The sequence below is a fragment of the Cupressus sempervirens genome, chromosome 3, assembly GCF_028749045.1.
Source record: "Cupressus sempervirens isolate cs-2001-9-10 chromosome 3, ASM2874904v1, whole genome shotgun sequence".
NCBI lineage: Eukaryota > Viridiplantae > Streptophyta > Pinopsida > Cupressales > Cupressaceae > Cupressus > Cupressus sempervirens.
The window spans coordinates 1,019,152,338-1,019,175,891 of record NC_143120.1 but is presented as its reverse complement, the minus strand read 5'-3'; positions in this window follow the sequence as shown (position 1 = coordinate 1,019,175,891).

The window sequence follows — 23,554 nt, the reverse complement described above, 5'->3', positions numbered from 1 at the left end:
GAAGCAAGGTTCTGAGAACTTTTCTTACAACCGTTTCTCCTTTGATGTCACCACTAGCTGCCCTGATTGCACTTACACATGCTTTAACTCTTTCAACATACTTTGCAATGTTTTCATCCTCTCTCATCTTCATTTGATCAAATTGTCCTCTTAGACTTTCTACTTGTGCTCTTCTCACATTGTCATCTCCTCCATAGATTTCTTTTAGCTTGTTCCACATGTCAAAGGTGGTTTTGCAGTCCTTAATGTCATCAAATTCTTCATAGCTGAGAGCAGATGCTATGTCTATCATCATGTTGTTGTGAGTTTTCTTTTCAGCAATATCATTGACTGACAGTGTACCAGAAGGTTCTTCATATTTTTCTTCAAGGTATTTTAGTCCAGTATCACCAACAGTAGCCAGATGAAGTTTCATCAGTTCTTGCCATGCTGAGAAGTTATCTCTATTAAGTTTTGGAATTTCTCTTTTGTAAGACATCCCGATCTTTTGCTTAGATCCTTGAAATCTTCTCTTGCAAGTACCAAAAGCTCTGATACCAATTGTTGGAAATGATAATGAAGTAACTGAGAGGGGGAGGGGGTGAATTAGTTACTACAAAAACATTTCACAGTCCTTTAGATGTCTAAAAGTTTGATCTATTTTACAGATTATTGAAACTTGATATTGTAGCAAATAATAACAATCATTAAGAACTATTATCAAAACAATTCAGAAAACTCAAACACTAGAGACACCAGATTTAACGTGGAAACCCAATATGGGAAAAACCACCAATGTAACTAGTCACTATTTTTCACTCTTCTGAAGTGAGCCCTGTTAGGGGCAAACCTTGTTAAAGGTTACAAAAACACACTGTTAGGTGTGACCCTGTTAGAGGATTTAATCACCCTGTTAGGAGTGGCCTTGCTAGAGGTCTTTAGAACAATTCAATTGAACTATTACCTTGTTAGAGGATTTATAGAATGGCTATTAAACCAACTCTGTTAAGAGATTTTGAGTTCACTGTTACAATGGTTAGAAAGCAACAATGAAGTGACTTGATATAATGTGCAACTTATCTTTGCTGATTGCAGATCTCTGTTATGCTTGACTAGATCCTTACTGATCACATACAACTTTGCAGCTCCTTCAACGCATCTGATCCTCCATCACACTTTTTCAACATTTGCTCATATGTTCAATATTTGCACTCTTATGCATCCAAATTCTTATATCTTCGAATTCACAACTTGATCTTTCATATATACCTTACAAATTATCTTAGTCGGCTCTTAATTACTAACCAATAATCAAACAAATACAATAGTCGGCTAGAAATAATTAAAATTACAAACTAACAAATCCCTTTACTGGCCGACACTGCTTGGTTAATACTATTCAGAAAATAATTCCTGTGTAAACCGACTGAGCTCGGTAATAACTGTCTTTGCCAAATTCCCTTTGGACACTGAGTGAACTCGGTAAACACTAAATTTCCTTTGTTTACCTTTCTAGATCGGTAAACACTAACTTTTCTTCGGTTATCTTCCCATCTCGGTAAACACTAACTTTTCTTCGTTTACCTTCCTGACTCAGTAAATACTAAATCCTTCGTTTACCTTCCCAGCTCGGTCAATACTCTATCATAGTTTCCTTTGATCACCGAGTGAGCTTGGTAAGTACTGAACTTCCTTCGTTAACCAAGTTAGCTCAGTAGAAGCTATCTTTACAGTGTAATATACAACAATTCTCGGTAGACTCTGTAAACGACTATGCTTACCTTCTGAGCTCGGTAGACTCTGTCTGATGACTGATATGACATTTGTGTAACATCAAAGACAACACTCAATTAACCAATTGTATCCAACATACAGATCTCCCTAAAGCATAAAGAAATACTCACCAGAGCCTTAGTGCCAAATGACCTAGATGTGAATAATTTTAGAACATGGTCAGCAATTTATTTGCCCCTCACTGCGTATCTTTTTCAGCCCAAGATGACATGTCTGTCATCTAGCCACAAAACTCTCATTTGCATATTGAAGTCTTTATCCATAGAAACAATGTTAAGAGAGCATTGGTCGATGGTGGGGAAGGTCTCAATATTTGCACACTCAATTTAGTAAAATCCTTAGGGTATTCAGAGGATTTTGTTGACTCAAGAAAGAAAATCACTACAAAAGCTTATGAAAAAGAGGAGATATCCTCCAAAGGCATGGTTATTCTATCGATCAGGGTAGGACCAGTTGTAAAAGAAACTATTTGTTAAGTCTTAGACCTATAATTAACTTATAACATCCTATTAGGAAGACCATGGATTCATCACATGCAAGCCATTCCCTCCACTTCTCATCAGTGTCTTGAATTTCCCTACATGGGTCAAGAGGTGACCATACCTAGAGATCAACACTTTGCCCAATATTGTAATTCCCTTGTCCCTCATAATAGGGAAGAAACTAGCACACTGATAGATGACATTAGCCAATCCACATCTATGGAAGCTTCATGCTCTACCAACCGAAATGACAACCACTCATCAACATCAACTAAGGGTAAAAAGAAAGTTGGTTGTTCAAGTTCTTCCCTTCCTTCACTATCATCATCCAAAGACCCTAAATAGTCACACTATGAAGAAATGGGTAGATTGATGAAAGAATTCGATAAAAAGCATAAATTTTAATGCAAAGGGGTCGATGAATACTAAGTCTCCTTATTATCCCCCACTTTCTCTGAGATCTCATGGAAAACCATCATCCACCGCTAAACCTTATCATGCCCATTTTATCAAAGAAAGTGGAGCATCTCCAAGTTTAGTAGAAGAAATTAGTCAACAAAACATTGACATCTCCCCCCACCTACATAGAAATTTTTTTGATCTAATGAAAAAGATAGGATATATAGGAGATGGTCCCTTAGGAAAGGGACGAGCATCATCAAACCTCTAATAGCACAATTCAGGTCTAATAGGTCCAAAATAGGGGTAGGGTATGGTGAACAAGACAAGATACAAACCTCTTCTAAGGCTTATCCTAAGCATAGTGATTCCTCCTCTTCCACCTTATTATGGGTACCCAAAAAATAGGGATGATAATAGCCATAAAACAACTAACATCATAAATGTAAATTTATCCCTCGTAGGTTCACATCCCATAGGAGAACCACCCATAAATACCTCTAATAATGAAGATTATAATGATTCTACTAAATGGGAATTTGAATCATTTTCTGAAGAGTCTCTTAATGGCAAAGAATGTGATGTTGTTCAAATACCCACACCTGATAGTTTTTCTACACAAGGAACAACCTCTTGTCTAGGTCCCACTTCACCAAGAGTTAAGGTACAATAGAGAAGCTTAGAAGATGATGAGCATATTGAAGGGTTTTAGTTTCAAACCCCATTTCCTAACTTCTTTCCAATAGAAGTTTAAGATGACTACTACAAGCCTCTTGTAAGCTCTACTTTCTTGACACTCTAGAAGAGGCACATGTCATAGATCTAATAGATACAATATATGAGCCATCTAATGAGATCATGTCTTTAAACCCCATTGAACCCTTTCCATATTATGAATCAGTCTCCCTAGTCCATCTCAAACTCATTAGCTACGATACAACTAAGCCTCACCACATTCTTCATTTTGATACTGACCATGATGTTTTCATCTACCTTAATGCAATTGAACCATCTCATCAATGAAGGACAAAAGAGATGCATATATTTGGTTTTGATAGCAATCACCTCAGTCACACTAGAATGGGTCAAACATTTCATAGCCTTAATGATCACTACCAAGTTGTAGCTGATCTTGAGAAAAAAATAGAAACAAATAGAAGTGACACATCCCAAGGTGAAAACCCAACTATAGCACCCACGGATGGGGTGACTGATACCTTACCCGAACACTATGAGGCAAGATCTTCTATCATGATTGAACCAATATAATAGGTCAACATTGACACAGAACAAGAATAGAGGGTCATTTATTTGGCACAATTCTTAAGCACAGAGGAAAGAAATGCATTTATCCACTTCTTTGAAGAAAGATAGATAAACTTTGCATGGTCTTATGTAGACATGCCAAAATTAGACCCAACATTAATCCTCCACCATCTCAATATTTCTCTGGAGGTCAAGCTAGTAAAACAAAAGCTTAGAAAGATGCATCCCCATATAGCTCTACTAGTCAAAGAAGAGTTAGAGAAGTTGATCAGCAACAATTTCATCTAGCCCTTGGTGTATGTGTCATGGATATCCAACATTTTTCCCATATTAAAGAAGAATTGTAGCATACACATCTACATTGATTTTTGGGATTTAAAAAAAGTATGTCCCAAAGATGATTTATCCCTTCCTAACATTGACACCATTGTAGATCTGACATTAGGCCATTCGATGTTTTCACTCATAGATGAGTTTTTAGGGTATAATTAGATCAAGATACCACCATAAGATCAAGAGAAAATTGCCTTTACTTATGCATGGGGCACATTTTGTTGGAATGTGATGCCCTTTGGGCTAAAGAACGCTGGGGACACCTACCAATGGGCCATGACCACTATCTTTCACAATATGATGCACATCTTTATGGAAGATTATGTGGATGATATCCTCACCAAGTTTCATACTCAAGAAGAACATCTCCCCATACTAGCCAATATATTCACCCACCTAGAAGCATTCAAAGTTAGGCTCAATATCAAGAAATGTAATTTTGGTGTCAAATAAAGCAAGCTTTTGGGATACATTGTCTCAGCCAAAGGGATAAAAGTTGACCCTGAAATGGTACAAGCCAAAATCAATATGCAACCTCCAAAGAACCTGAGACAGTTACACTCTCTTCAAGGTACACTTTAATCAGTCTATCAGTTCATTTCTTAGTTTGTAGAAAATTGTGTACCTTTCACCCTCTTACTACACAAAGATATAGTTTTTAAATGGGATGATCAGTGTCAAAAGGCTTTTGACTTACTCAAAACCTACTTGATGAATCTGTCCATGTTGGTACCTCCAATATCACAAAAACCTTTGTTATGGTACATTTCTCTAATAGATAAATCAATTGGATCCCTCCTAGCACAAGAAAATGACCAAGGAAAAGAATGGGCCATCTATTACATCAGTCATACCCTAGTCAACTATGAGCTCAATTACTCTTTTATTGAAAAGGCTTGTCTATTTGTAGTTTTTGCTTCCCAAAAGCTACATCATTATCTTCTAATGCACAAGGTCATGCTCATCTCCAAAATTGATCCTCTCAAATATCTTCTCAGCAAAACAACATTAATAGGCAGATTGGCCAAATGGGTGATGATCCTAATTGAGTTCAACATTGAGTATGTTGATAGGAAGGCAATAAAAGGATAGGCCATTATTGATCAATTGGTAGATGTGCTTATAGAGAATTCAAGTCCTATCCTAGCTGATTTCCTAGATATGCACATTCTTCAGATAGAGCCAGTAACTTGGAAATTTTATTTTAATGATTCCTACACACACCATGGATCAAGCATCGGTATTTTGTTCATCAAACCACTAGGTGTCACCATCCCTAAGTCTGAAAAACTAGTTTTCCCCTACACCAACAACATGGAAAAATATAAAGCTTTGGTCTTGGGTCTTAAACTAGCTTTAGAATGGAAACTAACAGCGCTAGAGGTTTATGGAGACTCCCAGTTGATCATTAATCAAGTCACTGACAATTATCAGACCAAAGATGAAAATTTATTGCCTTAAAAACATATGGTTGACACACTCAAGGAATGCTTTGTTCATATTACTTTTGAGAAAATTCCTAGAGATAAGAATAGAGAAGCAAATGCTATGGCCACCTTGGCCTCCTTACTCTAGCTATCGGAGTAGCACGAGCAGTATGAGTTCTTAGTAGAAGAGGTGGTTCAACCTGTATTTATTCAGCCTGATTCCCTTATCATTTTCCACTTAGATGCTCCTGATTCCCTTTGGTATAACCCCATCATCACTTACCTCTTTGATAAAACCATTTTTTCTGACCTCTCACGTAACCAAAAATAAAATTTCATTTGACAAACCTCACAGTACACTTTGGTGGCTGATATGTTGAATAGGAAGGGTCTTGATGGTACTTTGTTTAGATGTCTTGAAAAGGATGAGTCTAGAGTCACTCTGTAGGAAGTCCATACAGGGATTTGTGGGTCACACTCCAATGGGTTTACACTAGCAAAGAATATTCTTAGGATGGGTTATTTTTGGACAACCATGGAAAAGGATTCTATCAACTATGTTAAAACAAGAAATAAAGGGAAGAACAAAAAATTGGGAGAAACAAGATGAGATTATGTATTGAGATACCATAGACATGAATTGCAGGAAAATCAATGCACATATTAGCTATTTGCCTTGATCAACGATCCCCAATGTTTATTTTAGCCCTCAATCGACCCATTTGATGTCCCAAACTCTTTTCATTGCCTCCTGCATCCCAAATATAGCTATCCATGCCCATTTTTTGCCTTTCGGCCCACTTTTGGTCTACTTGCTTCTTTAGGTGCCTCACACAATCCTGGTTACCTTTGTATTCCAACAAATCTCACTCACATCCTCATTCCACTCCCAAAAATCAAACAATCATAAAAATTTATTAATTTTTTTTTACAAAAATTGTCAAGAATTATCAAAAAAATCAAAAACTCATCACAAATTATCAAAAAAAATTAAAAACTATGAAAAATTATTTTTAAGAATAAAAAAGTTGTCAAAAATTTATCTAAAAATCCAAAAATCATCAAAAATTATAAAAAAAAATCAAAAAATTGTCCAAAATTATCACAAAAATTTGAAAATTGCCAAAAATTATCAAAAAAAATTCAAAAATTGCCAAAAACTTTCAAAAGGGGTAATAATTTCCAAACATAGCCATTAAAGATCGAAAAATTAACAACACCTCAAAATTCCTTTCAAACATGGCTCACTTCATCTCAAATAGGCTATATAACAAGTCATAAAATATTTAAGTATGAAGTACCTCAATGGTATAAAGAAGCAGCTTAGTTATGTCCTGAAACATCTTGCTAGGATTTGGAAAATCTGGCACAATGTGAATAGTGCAAGAGGCATTGGCAAAGTCCCCTCTTCTTTCCTCTTATCAAGAACAACAATTCCCACTGGATCATTAGTCTTATTTATGTTGTAGTGGCCATGATTAGTCTGGCCTCCTTCAACAAATATATCAATGCTATCTCGAAAGCCCAAATATCCATTAGACTCTTTCATCATTACCTCATTGGGGGCAAATAAGTAAGCATAAGCATGAGAGCTCCCCCCCCCCTCAAGTGCCTTTTTAGGCCTAGGCACCTTTTTCAAGGACCCTTAAGCACCTTTTTCAAGCCCCTCAAGCACCATTTCATGCCTAGACTTCTTTTTTAAAGGCCCTATTTCACCTTTTCCAAGGCCTAGGTGTCCCTTTGAAGCCCCCAAAATACCTTTCTTAGACAAAGTTCCCTTTTCAAGGCCCCGTTTTTCCTTTTCCAAGGCCCAGGTGTCCCCAAAATGCCTTTTTCAGCCAAAGTGCCTTTCTCAATGTCCCGTTTTGCCTTTCCTAAGGCCCAGGTGTCCTTTTTGTGGCCCCAAAATTTTTTTTTAGTCAAAGTGCCTTTTTCAAGGTCCTATTTCACCTTCTCGAGTGCCGAGTGTCTCTTTTGGGCCCCAAATGCCTTTCCATATGCCTTGAGAGTGTCCATCTCAGCACACACCTAGAGAAACATCCCACCATTGGCTTTATAATCATTTGTAATGACTATTAATATGCACAAAATTATGCCTTACACATCATGGCTCCCCAACTATTACACAAATATATACTCATCCTTCATTAAGAGCCCACATAGACATTCCTACATACTAGTAAAGGTTATCCTTACTCTATGGATCATATTGTTCCCACTTTTGTGGAGACTGAAACCTTTCCAACATTTGTCAAAAATCACAAAAACATTCCAATATCTATTGAAAATCCCAAAAACATTTACATATTACTTAAAATGCTAAAAACATCCAAATATTTTTTTTTTTAAATACCAAAAACAAATAGGATATGGCATTACAATCAACATTAGTTGTCCCTTGATTGCCACAAAGCACAAAATTTTATTCCATTATGACAACAATCACAACATTACATTCAAATGGCATCTAGCAGATTATTTATTCTATCCTCCTTGGTGGAGGTGGCAAGATAGGGTGTCCAACCAATGGTGTTTCTTTTGACCCAGCTCTAGAAGAGGAAGCCTCTGGTGTCAATCCTCTATGTACCCACACTGCATCCATGGGAATTAGAAACCTCCCATAGTGTAATTGCATATTCAATAGTTGTGTAAATTCCCTATCCACAAACTATGTCTCTTGTCGATCCTCATTCAGGAATGCTTGATAATAATGTCCCATATAATAAGAAACTTCTTGATGTACCTCTTTCATCTAGTGCATTTCCATGAACACATTCTCCACCAACTTGTTTACTCCTAGTGCAGTGATTTCTTGTTGGGCCACATCCCACTCTTGCTATATTTGATTAGTCGTCATTTGTTAATGTTCCACATATGCTTTAGCCTCACCCAAATGTTACTGTAGCTATCTCACCTTCCCCTCACTTAATGCTAACTACTCCTATAGCTTTAATGACAAGGAGTTTTCTTTTGCAATCACCTCTCTAAATGACTCAAAGTATGACTGCAATAATACTAACTCATTCAGAGTACTCTCTAATCCTACTTGTACCATCTTCAGAGATTCCTACAACCTCTAAGATAGCAACCACTCCATCCACATTTTTGCATCATTTCTATCAGCTCATGATTGCTCTACATATAGTTCCACTTCTAGTGATTGCACCCATGCTTGCTCTGCATCCACCACTTCTTGCAGTTGTCTTACCTTCGTTTGTGCTCCATCTTCTCGCACCTTCGACATCAATCCTAGCAAAAATGTAACTTCCTATTCTGCATTCTCCACTCAAACTCTATGTGGCTAACATTATTCATAATTCTTCCACATACCTTGATGATTGATCTCCACCTCCTACCTCTTGCCATGGCTCCTCCACATTTACACCACTTGCTTCCCCTTCTATTGGCCCTTGTCCTGATATCCTGAGGCTAATCAACTGATGCATCCCACTCATCACCTCACTTATAGTAATGCCTTTTGCATCCTTCATAGCTTCTCCCATGGAATTTTTAGGAGATTTTATCTTCCCTACCTCCTCTTTCACTGCTAACATAATCTTTGGTGTTCTAGGAAGACTATTCTCCACCCACATCATCGGATCATCATCTAATACCACCTACAACACCTATTGCACTGCAGTCCTTAACAACATCATTAAGGCCAACAAAGGCATTTCTTTTGCCCTGATCCCCACCTCTCTGGGTTGTGTTAACCCTTGTCCCACATGACTTGCTTCACCTGGCTCTAGAATTAAAACTTATAGTTCTAACTAATACAATAGCTCCTTAGAGGATCATTGAATGCACTTTGCTATTCACCCTTTCCTAATCCACCTTCCCTAGCTAGCATCACCCTTTTGCTATGATTGATCTGGAGAGCCTAACATACTTTTATCTGCATGCTTCCTACAAATTCTCAACATATCCAATAGCCATGTTCTACTCTTCACCTCACCTTGTTCCATTCCCATGATATTTGCTTACTTATAATCGTCACTCATCTGTGACTTGTTCTTTACTAGTCTTACCACGTATCCACTCTTTGCATCCTACCACACTAGTACTAGGTACACTTGACCCTTGGCTCTGACACTCAAAAACCCTAATTCTTGTTGATGCACATTGTTTGACAAAATCTACTGCTAAATAACTACTGACACATCCCACGCTTTCTTATCTGACTAGTACAATAGTTTCTCCTAGGTAGAACTGAACAAAATTGACACTATTACACACAACTAGCAACACACCTTGTCCATGAATAATAGTTTTCTTCATTATTATGTACTTTTAGTGCCTTGATGATGTTCTTGACTAGAGGTACTAGGATGAAGTCATGATCTCTAATTGGTTTTTCACTATTTAACTCTAGTGATCCTTTATTTTTGCACATTATTGGTGTCCACTTGTAAGTGCCTCCTCTCATTTGGAAAGCCATGTTTACCTCAACCAATTTTGTGCACTATCTTAGGTGAGGTTTTTTGTTTGACATGTGACTATTTGTGTGTGTATTTTTATCCTTCTTTGGCTATAGCTTCTATTTTCTAGTAGTTTTCATATTTTCATATACATTGGTCATCTTTGCTGGTACTTCTTAGTGAGACATAGTATTCATATCACTATAACTGAGCCAGTGGTGGTTGTATTTAGTCACTTTTTATCACATGCTCTATAATGATAATTAATTTGCATCTCTTTACAAAGTGATAGTTAGTTGCATTCATTTAGTTTGCATTTTCTTCTTGGGTTCCTTGAAAACAAATAGTTGGTACATAAATCAAGATTACTCAAGAAGGCCTTCACAACACCATTCAAAAAATTCACAATAGGTTATCTAATAACAGACAACAACATCAACATTAGGTTGAGCTTTCAGCACTCAACTATCATGGACTTTGTCTCCTCACAACATTGCCACCATGCATCACACCTCATTGTTTCATATTTTCATTCCACTTATTGCATTATGATGCTTTCGAATCTCAAACAATCTCATTTAATAACATTTTCATTTTACCCCTTTTATTTCTTTTATCCTAATTCACTACATCACCTTTTATAACACCTAATCTCATTTCATTCCACCACATCATCTACTACATCACATGGCTTTCAAATCTCAAACAATTTCATTTCCTCTCCATTTTCATTTATCACAAAGCCATTTCATCATATTTCATTACATCCCATTTCATTTCCTTACATATCCCAATTCATTTCATTTTATTATATTTCACTTTCCCTATTTCACTTCATTCGTGACTTGCATTCCATCTTTCTTCATCACATTACCTTTAATTCATGCATTTCATCTATTTCATTTCGTGGCTTTTGAATCTCAAAAGTTGACATCCCATCCCATAGCTTTCGAATCTCACACAATTTCACTTCCTTCCATTTTTCACTTTCATTCACATTCTATTTGTCACATTACATTTTATCACATTTTCATTATCATTTCATGCCATTACATCCCATTTTCACATTTTTATTTATTTTTCATTCCATGAAACTTTGTCACACTTCCATTCATTTACATTTTTTTATTTCATTTCACATCACATCACATCACAAAAATCCCCATTTCATTAAATATCACACTTCATTGCATTACATTACATTGTATTACATTAAATTTCATTTCATTACATTCAATTCTATTTCATCATACCACATCACATCATATCATTTCCTATCACATTTTCATTCCATCTCATCAGATTTTTTATTCACTTACAAATTTCATTTCATTTTGTTACCTAACATTCTATTTTATTTCATTGTGTTTCCTTCATACCTTTCATTACATTTCATTCTTTACAATTTTATCAATTTTCATCACATTACATTGCATTATCACAAAATTCTTTCCGTTATGATTCATTTATCACAATCCTTTTTTTTTCATGCTTCATTTCATTACATTACATTAAAGTTAATTTTACTACATCACATTGCATCTGATATCATTACATGATTACATTTCATTATAGTTCATTTATTACATTCCATTACATCTAATTTCATTAAATCCAATTTCATTTTACCATATTTCATTTCATATCATTACATTCATACTATCATATCACCTTTTCATTACATCATTATTGCCATTTCATTTATTTTTATCCATCTATCATGCTAAATCAATCATTTACACACACACACACACATCAATATCTACTACAATCATATCCATCAAATCAAATAATCACCTACATACATGAGTCCATGATATAACAAGTGCACACTTTTGAACATCAATAAGCTTGGATATCTCATAAATCAAAAAAAATTGAACAATACATCCAAAGGCCCAAATCCACATGAATATAAGATAGACTACATCAACAAGAACATCCACAAATCACAATGTCTATCTGCATCAACATCCAAAGCTCACCAAGTACATAAACATGAATATCAGATGAACATCAAAAGAATAATCATACATGATGAGGAGTAATGCCATAATACATAATGTACACTCATCCATGCATAGACATTTGACTTGAAGGTCCCTTCTCACCAAGGGCACTTGTATCCTCTCGAGATGCTTACTCTATCACATTTGTCATTGATGCCATATGCCCAGCTATGAGTCTCTGACTAGTTGATGCCCCATCTATCCTCAGTATCAGTGGTGGTAGTCGTGGCCTTGGTGTCATCACAGTTATAAATGCTTGTAGTGTACTCATCAACTCACCCACCCAAGCTTCCATGGCACTAATCCAAGCCTCCAAATCAGTAGATCCCCCCAGCCTCTTTGGTGGTGGTTGTGCATCTAGTGGCACCTAATGTTTTCCCTATGGTTGTGCATCTAATGCAACTTGCTACTATCCTTGTGGCTATGCATCTGGTGGATCTCTAATCAGAGCATGTACCCGTGGCCTCTATCACCAAACAAATTAAACATCCTTGGGCAACTAGACTTCACCTGCATTGCCCTACCCTACCCAAAACCTCTATCCCACTAACCAATTCCCACAACACCAACAATCCTTCCTCTCACCCTCACACCACCATTGCCTTAGATACCTCCAACCATCACTGCACCTACTGGTCTCTGCCCTAGGCCTTGTACTACACCCCTCTGTAGTAGTACCACATCTACTCAACCTTGCTCTCCATGTCTCCCCTATACTCTAACCATGCCTCTCACCCTAACTCTGGATTATTTTCTCCCTCTACCTCTCTCTAGACCACTCTCATCATCCTCATCCTCTCCCCTACTCAATAGCTCATCAATCCTAGGAATAAGCTCTACCAGATCCATATATCTTGGAAAGGAATGCTCTTGAAACCATTGTGCATAGTCCCCCTCCATCCCTACATTTTCCACTCCATCCCATAATTCCCATGGTTATGGTGTGTTTATTATCTATAGAAAGGTCTCTGGGAAAGCATCATACTCCAAAGTTAGTCCCCACACTACTCTCTTTGATTGCACTCGAGCATAATCTGCTAACCCCTATGGCATGCCCTATTGCCACCCATTTTGTCTCACCACCTACTTGAAACAAAACCTCTCTATCACTATAGATACATGACCAAGAAAATACCTTGAACCAAAGAAATATACCATCTCATCATCACCCTCAGACCATGGCTCTATAAACCTATAAGGTCTCTACATAACCTCATCAATGTCATCCAATATACATTGCCAATACTTTGTCTTGCCTAAATAGGGTTGCATGATCACACCAGAGTAAGTATACATGTAAGGCATACCCTTTGGCCACTGTCATGCACACACTAGAGAAGTAATGGGTAAATTCTCCCATCTCCATGGCTATAAGAAAATCACCCCTGCTGATAGTGACGAGGCTCTAGAATATACAACCTAATGTAAGTCATGATATAAGTTGGCCAAAATGTAGCTACCCCATGCAAATCTTTGTGGCTGATCATTCATATCTTGTATCAATCGGCCCCATCCAACTAGACATCATTTCCCTTGTTAGTTTGGCAACAAAAATCCTCCTATCAATCCAACCAAAACTATTGGTAATGCCTCATACTGCAGCATCTGGAACCATGATACACTATTATCCCCAATGCTATCATTCCCAAACAAATCTTAGAAAGTAGTGCCATTAGCGGTCTAATCATAGTACACCAAATCCCCTATTATCAGGATCCAAAAAATCTAATATACATCCTTAGGAGCCATTGTCACCTCACCCATCAGCAAATGAAAGGTGTTGTGGTTCGAGTGCTACTACTCAACCACAGTTGTCAATAGCCCCCTATTCACTCAAAACTGGGGCATCTATACCAAATAAGTAAAGCCACATATATCAATCACCTACCACTCCTCAACTAACAATCTTCCTACTACCTCTAGGGGCCATGGATATAATCCCCGTACCATGAGCTTTTTCCCACGTACCTTTTTTTCATCAAAAAAACAACAATTTTAGTTTTCATCCTAAGTGATCATCATACATCAATCTACTATCTATATCTACCTACTTAGCTATTGGTTCTATCTTGGACCTGTTACTCATCCTTCTCTATCTTGAGTCAAACCTATTTTCTGGGGCATCATTCTTTACCTACCTATCATCAGACTGATCCTATAACATCACTTCATGACTGCCTAACTACTACTTTTTACTCATTATGATGAATCACAGACCGACAGACCTAGAATATAGCCTCTTGCATTGTCTTCCACTCAATTTAGGTTTTATAATCTATTTTTGCCCTTCAAATATAAATTATGTGCTATTTCCTAGGACACACACACTATAAGATCAATTGAATGTGCTAAAATAGACCTACACACTATTATAACATTGAAAAGTGTTATTTAATACTTTGAGTGCACTATAAATTTGCTGAGCACTATTAAAATGATCATATGCGCTATTTAGCATTGTGAAATTGCTATTCAAAATAGAAATGTTAAAACACTATACATTTGCATTATAAAAATAATCGTATGCACTAAAGTGTGCAAATGCACTACCTTTTTCCCTATTTAACCCTCCCTTGCAGTATTTATATCACTTTTTCACCCTGTTTACCCAACATTGGAATCTTTTTGCTCACTTTTGTGAATTGAATATTGTATTAAACCAACTTGATCATCTTTGTCTGTCAATTATCAAAACATTTCATAAATAAAATTGGAACATCTATCATTTTCACACATAAATCTTTTTTCCAATTTCATTTCTGAGGGGGCAGTATATCCATATCAAACTAGGGCATCAAAATTTCCTTACGAAAACATCAAAAACTTTCTACCCCAGCCAAAATTTCAAACATCAAATGAACCAAAACCAGGGTATCCTAGTGAAAAAATCACAACGTTAATCAACAAAATCAATGACAATCAAGACATCAAATCATCAATGATCAAGCATCAAGTAATCAACAATCAAACATCATATCAACCTCGAAACATCAAAACATCATCAAAATTTGAACTAAAATTAGAAAATAAAGATAGGCTTTGAACTAATATGCTTTGCATATTTTCTCAAAGAGGAGCATTTGTAGACACCCAAAAATTTGGAAAGAACTAAACCATGCAATTCTAAACAATCAATGCAAATTAAGGAGGAAATCAGAAGAACACAACATACTTTCAAATCAAAAATCACATAACGTCATCAACTATCTATAAAATCAACAAGACCTAAATCAACTTTAAAAGAGGATATAAACATTTCAAATTCATAAAATGAAATTCTAAAAGGGAGGAAGAAAAAGATAAAGTGTTGAAAATAAATAAGACATTTATTAAATCAATAAAGTCATTTATCCTCACAAAAGTGAAAATCTCCCTTTTTCATTTAAAAGAATTATAAATATCCTCATTTATCCTAAAAACCAAGTCTATTGGACTCTTCCTCCTGGTCTCTTATGAGATATTTGCAGTTTCAATTTCATCCACCAGTTAAAGATGAAAATCCTAATTCTTACCCCAACCCCTTCCAAAATCCTATAAATAGGAGGGAAATCCAACAGCCAAAGAACCCAAGTTTTAGGCATCTGCACTATAGGCACATTCTGAGTTATCATTTTAGCATTATCATTTTAGCAAGTTCATAGCATTTTAGCATTTTTTAAAAGTTATTTAGCATCATTTATTACATGTTTAGCTCATTGCATGTCCATTTTGATACCTTTCTAAGAGTTGTTTTCCACATATAATTTGCATTTTAGTCATAGATCTTGCATGCATTCTTGTAGATCTGCATTTTAAGAATACTCCCATTCTAGAATTGTCACAAACATGCTAGTTTGAGAGTTTTCTTAGTAGTTGTAGTTAGGTAAACATAAGATGCTAGTAGATTTTATATTTTGACAATGATATCTTGGGTTTAGTCTAGCTCATTGTTAGTCTATCTGCATTCTACATTAATGTTTCATGAATGTGCAATTATAAGGTGTACAATATACTTTTGCAATTTGAAATCAATAAGAACTCACCATTTTTCCTTATCATTTATTGTAACATGTGAGTGTATAGACTAGTATGGATTGGTAGAAGAAAATGATTGTTTGAACTGAATCTTAAATGTCTTAGGAAAAGAATTCAAGCAGTTTGAAGGATTGAAGTAATTTGACATCAAAATATATTTTACATTCTTCCTCAAGTGCACCAAAATCCTTGTTTCATTGACAATTTTGGAAAAAATGCCCTAACTTGCATTTCCACCATGGAAATCTCATGCCACTTGGGAAAATACAAGTTAGGAGGGTGTACTAAAAGAGCCCAAAACCATGGGAGATGGAGAGAAAGTTATCTAATTTTGCAACCCAACCCTAGACCAAACATCTCTATGTGTTTGGTTCAGGACAACAAGTATTGAAGTACCAGATGCACTTAGGGGATGGATAAAACCTTTTTAATGGTGGATTGTAATATTTGATTGATCCCTCTTAGTTTCTCAATTGGTGGCTAAGTCTAATTAGTAGCCCAGTTTGTACTTATTTCACAAGCTCGATCAATTAGGCCTAATAGGGCTAATTGCTACATTTTTGGTTTGGTGGTCATCTGATTAGTTGGGAGTCTAAAGCCTTTTTATAATAAGTATCTTCCAAAATAGTTTTTGGATATCAACTTTGTTTCTAGGTGTTTTACAGTGATTTCAAAAGTTCTCATTTCCTCTTTGGTAGGGCTAATTGGGACTCCTATGCCTAAAAGCCATTTTTTCTATTTGACGCTATTGGGAATAAATTAGGCTATTCTAACCCATCAAGTTGAGTTTTTGAATGTTCAAAACCTTTCCATTCCCCCCTGAACACATAGGTTCCCATTTCAACCATATCCCTATTAGATCATAGTGCTTCTTCAGATGCCTAGGCCATGTTTTTAAGTAACTTTCATATAGAGTTGTAGAGCCCTCTCTTAACTCCACTTTTGGGTATTTGAAGTATTCTAAGGCCACACCAAAACCTAGTTTCCTATATAAGGGAGAGTTATGCATCTTGTAGTGTAAGCACTTTCTTCTTCCTAACCCACAAACTCCACTTGTACAATTCCTAGCTCTTTACTCCTTTTGGATAATATGTATTAGCACTATCCAAAGTGGTATATTCTCCTTTCAATTCCTCCAAGGTGAATACTCCTCCAATCAAGACTTTTCACCAATGGCTTTACCAATCCCAATGGTGTAGGGGCCCTAGGTCTTGAATAAGGTGGTCAAACACAAGGGAGGAGAATATTGAAGGTTAATAAGTTTCCAAGATGACTCAAGTTAGTTGAAGCATTCTTATTATGCATTTAGCAAATTTGACTTCATGTTATGATACGTTTCAAGAAAAGTCAAAGGGTGATCAACAATTTATCAAACATAGGGAGTTGACCAAAAATCATCATTTCTAAGTTTCATAAACCATTTTCATGTTTTGGTATAGTTGGTTGGCCATTGTAAATTTTTTGTGTTAAGATTTTGGAAAAAATGTAAAATTGAAAAAGTTGCAATAAAAGTTGTCATGCAACTTTATTGCAACTTTTCTTGGAAAATTCTAGAAGCTCAATAGTTAGAGCTCTATTTGTTAAAACTGGGTAGTTGAAATTGTAAGGTCAATGTAAAGGATATTTTTTTTAATCTTCCATCTTGAGGGGGTTGATATGATATGGACAGATTTGGAATGAAAGGTTATATCTTTTGGAGCAAAATTTACTCACAGCCAGTAGGAAACTTTCTAATTTTGTTGATGAATCAATAGTAAGTGATTGGTTATCATTTTGGAAAGTTGTATTTTGATGCATTAATGAATTAAATTAATTGGTTAGTTGAATCAAAAGAAAAATCTTGTTTGCTTTGGATTTTCTTAGTTTTTTGTTTACCCTAGACTGTGATAAGGGTTTGTTGAGAAATATTATATTTCTTTGAATCTCATCAATGAAATCTCCTAGTGCCCAATGAGAAGGAATTTTTTGGAATAGGTAAAAATTTCAAGGTGGATTATCTAGGGTCCTTTACATGACAGAGTCACCACAACAAAATTTGAGCTTGTTGTTACTGCTTTTCAACATGTTGTTTGTCTGAGATCTCAACACAGAGGGTAGCTTAAGAACTTTGGAGGTTTGATTTTCTATTGGAGATAAGGGAGAATTATTTCAAGGTTGTTAGATAAGGAAAATCCATTTTGGATAATTATTTTATGAGAAAACAAGACTAGACTTTTTTTTTTGCCATAAAAGCCTGGAAACTAGGGCTCGAAAGAAAAGGGCTTTAGAGTTGAGATCCTAAACCCATATTTGGGATTTAGATATGGTCATTCATGTATTAAAATATTATACAATTTTTTTGGAAGGTTTTTTGTAATTTTGGTGAGTTTAGATTTATTGTGGGTAAAATAGGGCTACTAGGATTGAGCCCCTTTTAGGCCTCTTGGTATAATTTGTGGTTTCAATGTATTAAAAAGGCCTAGACCTATTAGTTACCAGGGAATCCTTATGGAATAGTCAATAATGATGTATTAGAGTATATGGAAGCATAAGATCCTAGAGGATGTAGGTGAAGTGAGGTGTTTGTGTGGAATTTTCTTTGGGGAAGGCTTTAGACTACTTGGAAGATAGGGTGAGTTGAGAGGGTGAAGTTGGTAAGTGTATAAGAGATCATTCCACATCTACCATTGTCTTGAGTATGTCTTAGGAAGGTATAGTAGGATATCCTTTGGAGTGTATTACCTAGCTTACTTGAATCATAAGTGGTATCAAATCTTAGCTTGGAACTTGCAGTTTGGATGTTTGCACTTGACCAGTATTCTACATGAGGAATAAAAAAAATGGTGACAAATGTGGAATTGGACAAGGAACTTCAAGAGTAGAAAGCTGAGAATCATAAGTTGAAGGATAGATTATTGTATTTTCAAAGCAAGATAATATTAGTGGAGAGAGCTAGTGAGAAGATTGAGGAAGACATCAATAAATATGAAGAGGAGACAAATGAAGAAGAAGAAAAATATGTTGATGATGAGTACAACCACATGCCTATAGACTAGGAAAATCATAAGTTGAAGGATATATTATTATAGTTGCAAAGCAAGATAGTATTAGTGGAGAGAGCTAGTGAGAATATTGAGGAAGACCTCAATAAATATGAAGAGGAGACAAATAAAGAAGAAGAACAATATGTTGATGATGAGTATAACCACATGCCTATAGATCAAGCAACATTTTTAAAGGTTCTAGAGACTTTTGGGAATAAATCAATTGACACTCCTATTTTTAGAGGTAATATGGACCTGGATGCTATTATGGATTGGATAGAGGCTATTGAGAGTCATTTTACTTTTCATGGAATATCAGAAGGGAACAAGGTGAGGCTAGCTTGGTCAAGGATGAAAGTGGAAACACTTACCTAGTGGAACTTTATTTAGGAAGAAAGAGTCAAGGAAAATAAGAACAGAATTACCTTTTGGAAGGTAATGTCTAACATGATTAGAGATACCTATATTCAAGAGGACTATGAATTCCAATTACACATGAGAAGATAAAATCTAAGGCAAAGGGAGATAACTATGAGTGCATACATAGGTTTGAGGTATAACATACAAGAGGAAGTTTCCATCCTATACCCCAACACAATTGCAAAGTGTTTTCAATTAGCAGTAAAGGTGGAAGATATGATAAGGAGGAGATAATAAATTTCTAGTGGGGATAGAAGAGGAAGAACTAATCAGTAGAGGGGAAGAGGAAATTTCCAAAAGAGACTTGAAGAGAATTAGCAAAGTGGTGAAAGTAGTAGTAGAGGTGAAAGTTCACAAAGAGGAAACCAAGGATTCAAAGGATAGAGGAGGCCATTTAATAGAGGCAGAGGTTATAAAGGTGGAAAAGGTAGGGGTCATGAAACCATCGAGTGTTACTCATGTGGGAAACTAAGGAACACAATGGCTCAATGTCCTCTCAAGAACATAAATTCCTCTAATCAAAATAGAGATAGGAGAAATTAGTTGGTAAGGGCTAATGAAACTTGTTGTAGTAGTAGTTCTACACAATTTGGGAGTGTAGCTCTAGTATTTGATGGAGAAATCATGATATTGAGGAGGACCATGCTGAAAGGACCTTTGAAAATAGAGCTACCACAAAGAAAACATTTGTTCAAAACTCAAGGTAAGGCATATGGAAAGTTATGCAAGATAATTGTTGACTTTGGATCAACAGAAAATGTTGAATCCTTAGAGATGGCTAAAAATTCTAAACTCAAGATACTATCTCATGTGGCTCCCCATAAAATATCATGGTTAAAAAAAACCATAGTTTTATAGTTGAAGAACAAGCATGGGTAGTGTTTGAACTTGGCGAATACAAAGATAAAGTACTATATGGGATCATTCCTATGGATGCCTACCATTTAATCCTATAAAGACCATGGTAGTTTGATGTAAAGGAACAACATAATGATGAGAAAAACACATATTACTTGATAATATGGTGGCAGACTAGAATTATTTTACAGTTAAGCTAATCACAGGCAAAGAGTTTCTAAAATTGAGTAAAGAAGATGATTTTCAAGGATATGCTATGTTTGCTAAGCTAAAAGAGGAATTTAGAAGGAAAGAACCAATACCTGCAAAGGTGATATATTTATTAAAATTATATCCTTTCATAGTTGTAGAGGAGAAACTAGAATCTTTACCACAAGTCAGAAGCATAAGTCATCAGATTGACTTAGTGTTTGATGCCACCTTGCCCAAAAAGCCTACCTGCAAGATTACAACACAACAGAATGCAAAGGTAAGTAGACAAGTTGTATATTTTCTAAATAAAGGTTTGGTGAGGAAAATTCTAATTCCATGTGCATGTCCATCATTTCTAGCACCAAGAAAGATAGAAAATGGAGGCTTTGTGTTGATTCAAGGGCAATTAACAAGATCACAATCAGGTATAGGTTTCCCATGCCTATAATTAAAGATCTAATGGATTATCTAGGAGAATGATGTGTTTATTCTAAATTGGATTTGAAATTAGGATATCATCAAATTAGGATCAGACAAGGGAATGAGTGGAAAATGGCCTTTAAGACTAATGAGGGACTATTTGAGTGGCTAGTGATGTCATTTGGCTTGAAGAATGAACCTATCACATTCATGAGATTAATGAATGAATTTTTGGTACAATTCATTGGAAAATTTGTTATAGTATATTTAGATGATATTCTAATATTTAGCAAGAATAGAGAACCACACTTGGAACATATTGAAATGGTGATGAAAAAGTTGCATGAGGAGAAGCTACTTATCAATTTGGATAAATGTGAGTTCTTTAAATCTGATTTAGTTTATCTTGGTTTTGTGATTTCTAAAGGATTCCTAAACATGGATCCTACCAAGATAAAAGCTATTTTGAATTGGCCAAGTCCTAAGGTAGTAGGGGATGTGAGGATTTTTCATGGCCTAGCTACCTTCTATAGGAAACTCATTAGAGGTTTTAGTAGCATAGTAGCTCCTATACTTGATACCATAAAAAGAGGGACCAAATGTCAGTTTAGGTGGACTGAAATAATAGAAAAGATTTTTCATTTTTTTAAGAAAGTGGTAGAATTAACTACCTTAATGCTACCTAGTTTTGACAAAGTGCTTACTATGGATTTTGATGCTAGAAAGTATGCCATAGGAGTAGTTCTTAGCCAAGAGAATCATCCCACTACATTTTTGTTGGAAAACTTGAATGAGGCAAAGTAAAAATATTCTACCTATGCCCTTGAACTATACTCCATGGTTTAATCATTAAATAAATTGATGGAGACACAACCAAAGACCAGAATGAACACACAAGGAAAAGGGAAATATTATTATCAATGAAAAAATGCCCTATGGGCTTACAATAGTATGATTTTGGAGAAAAAAATCCTCCACATAGTACCTTCTCTCAAACTCTTGCACTAAGAACTGCCTTTATAATGCCAGAAATATTCTTAAATAGATCCCAATTCATTTAGGGTTAGGAATACATTCTAGAGTATGCCACTTGGCATCCACTTCCAAAACAAAAGGTTCCAGAAGTCATGTTAGAAGTCGGTGTAAAATTAGAAGAATCCAGAAATGGTAGTCCAACTTTTAGGAGGCATAACTTTTGAACAAGGACTCTGATTGATGAACCGTTTACATTTTTGAAAAACTCTTGAAGTGTTGTACAGCCCTATGGACCAGCTTTTCTTGTCCCCCATTTTTTGGCCCCATAGAAGGTCATTTAGTGTCCCAAATTTGACTTTGAAGCACTCTAGGTCTCTAAGAAACTTAAAACTACAAGAAATTTCTAACCGTAAAGTCTTTTGACTTGATTCTTTTTCTGGAGCACTTTAAATTAAAAGTATAATTATCCCTCCAAATTACACCCTCTAAATCATCATAATTTTGACTCTATTAAAAAATAACTCGTTTTCTACATTTACATTTATCTCAAGGTGCTTAAAAACTCTAACCCAGAAAACTAATAGTGGAACTGTGAGAGTTGGAACCTTTATTTAACCCAAATGTGTATCTAGAAATAAAAACACATTAAATAGTAACTATCTCTAAGCATATTTTTTGGTGATAAGTGATTACCCTTACACCACTAGATGCTCCTACATCATAAATAGAAACAATATATCATTCCCAAGGAATTCAGTGTATATTGATAATCGTGTCCTCAATTTCCTAAATAAGCAAGATAAACTCAACCATAGACATGTTAAGTGGGTGAAGTAGATTCAAGAATTTACATTTTCAATCAAGTATAAAGGGAACAACCAAAAAAGTGGTAGATGCTTTGAGAAGGAGGGTACTAGCAGTCCAAGAATTCAAACTACAAAGTGTGGAATTGGAGCAGATCAAAGATCTATATAAAGATGATGACTTAGATTTCAAAGAGGCCTACAAGATTTTTTTGGAATATGCTAACACTTTTCATGGTGAATTTGTTGATTATGTTTTGTAGGATGGTATATTATATAAGGGTAGTAGGTTATGCATGCCTAAGTCATCTATGAGGGAAAATGTTATCAAGGAAAAACACAATGGGGCCCTTGGAAGATCTTTTGGAGTAGATAAGATATTAGAACAAGTTGCAAGGTTCTACGATTGGCCTAGATTGTAGAATGAAGTTAGGAAGTATGTGCAAAGTTGCCTAATTTTCCAAAGAGTCAAAGATGCATCATCTAATGCAGTCTTATATCAGCCTTTGCCAATACCTACAAAACCTTGGGACAACATAAGGATGGACTTTGTCCTTGGGTTACCTAAAATTTCTAGCAAAGTAGACATGGTCTTTGTACTAGTTGATAGGCTCACAAAAATGGCTCATTTTATACCTTGCAAGAGTAACCATGATGCATCTCAGATTACAAACCTTTTCTTTAAAGAAGTAGTCAAAATTCATGGTCTTCCCATGACAATAGTGACTGACAAAGATACCAA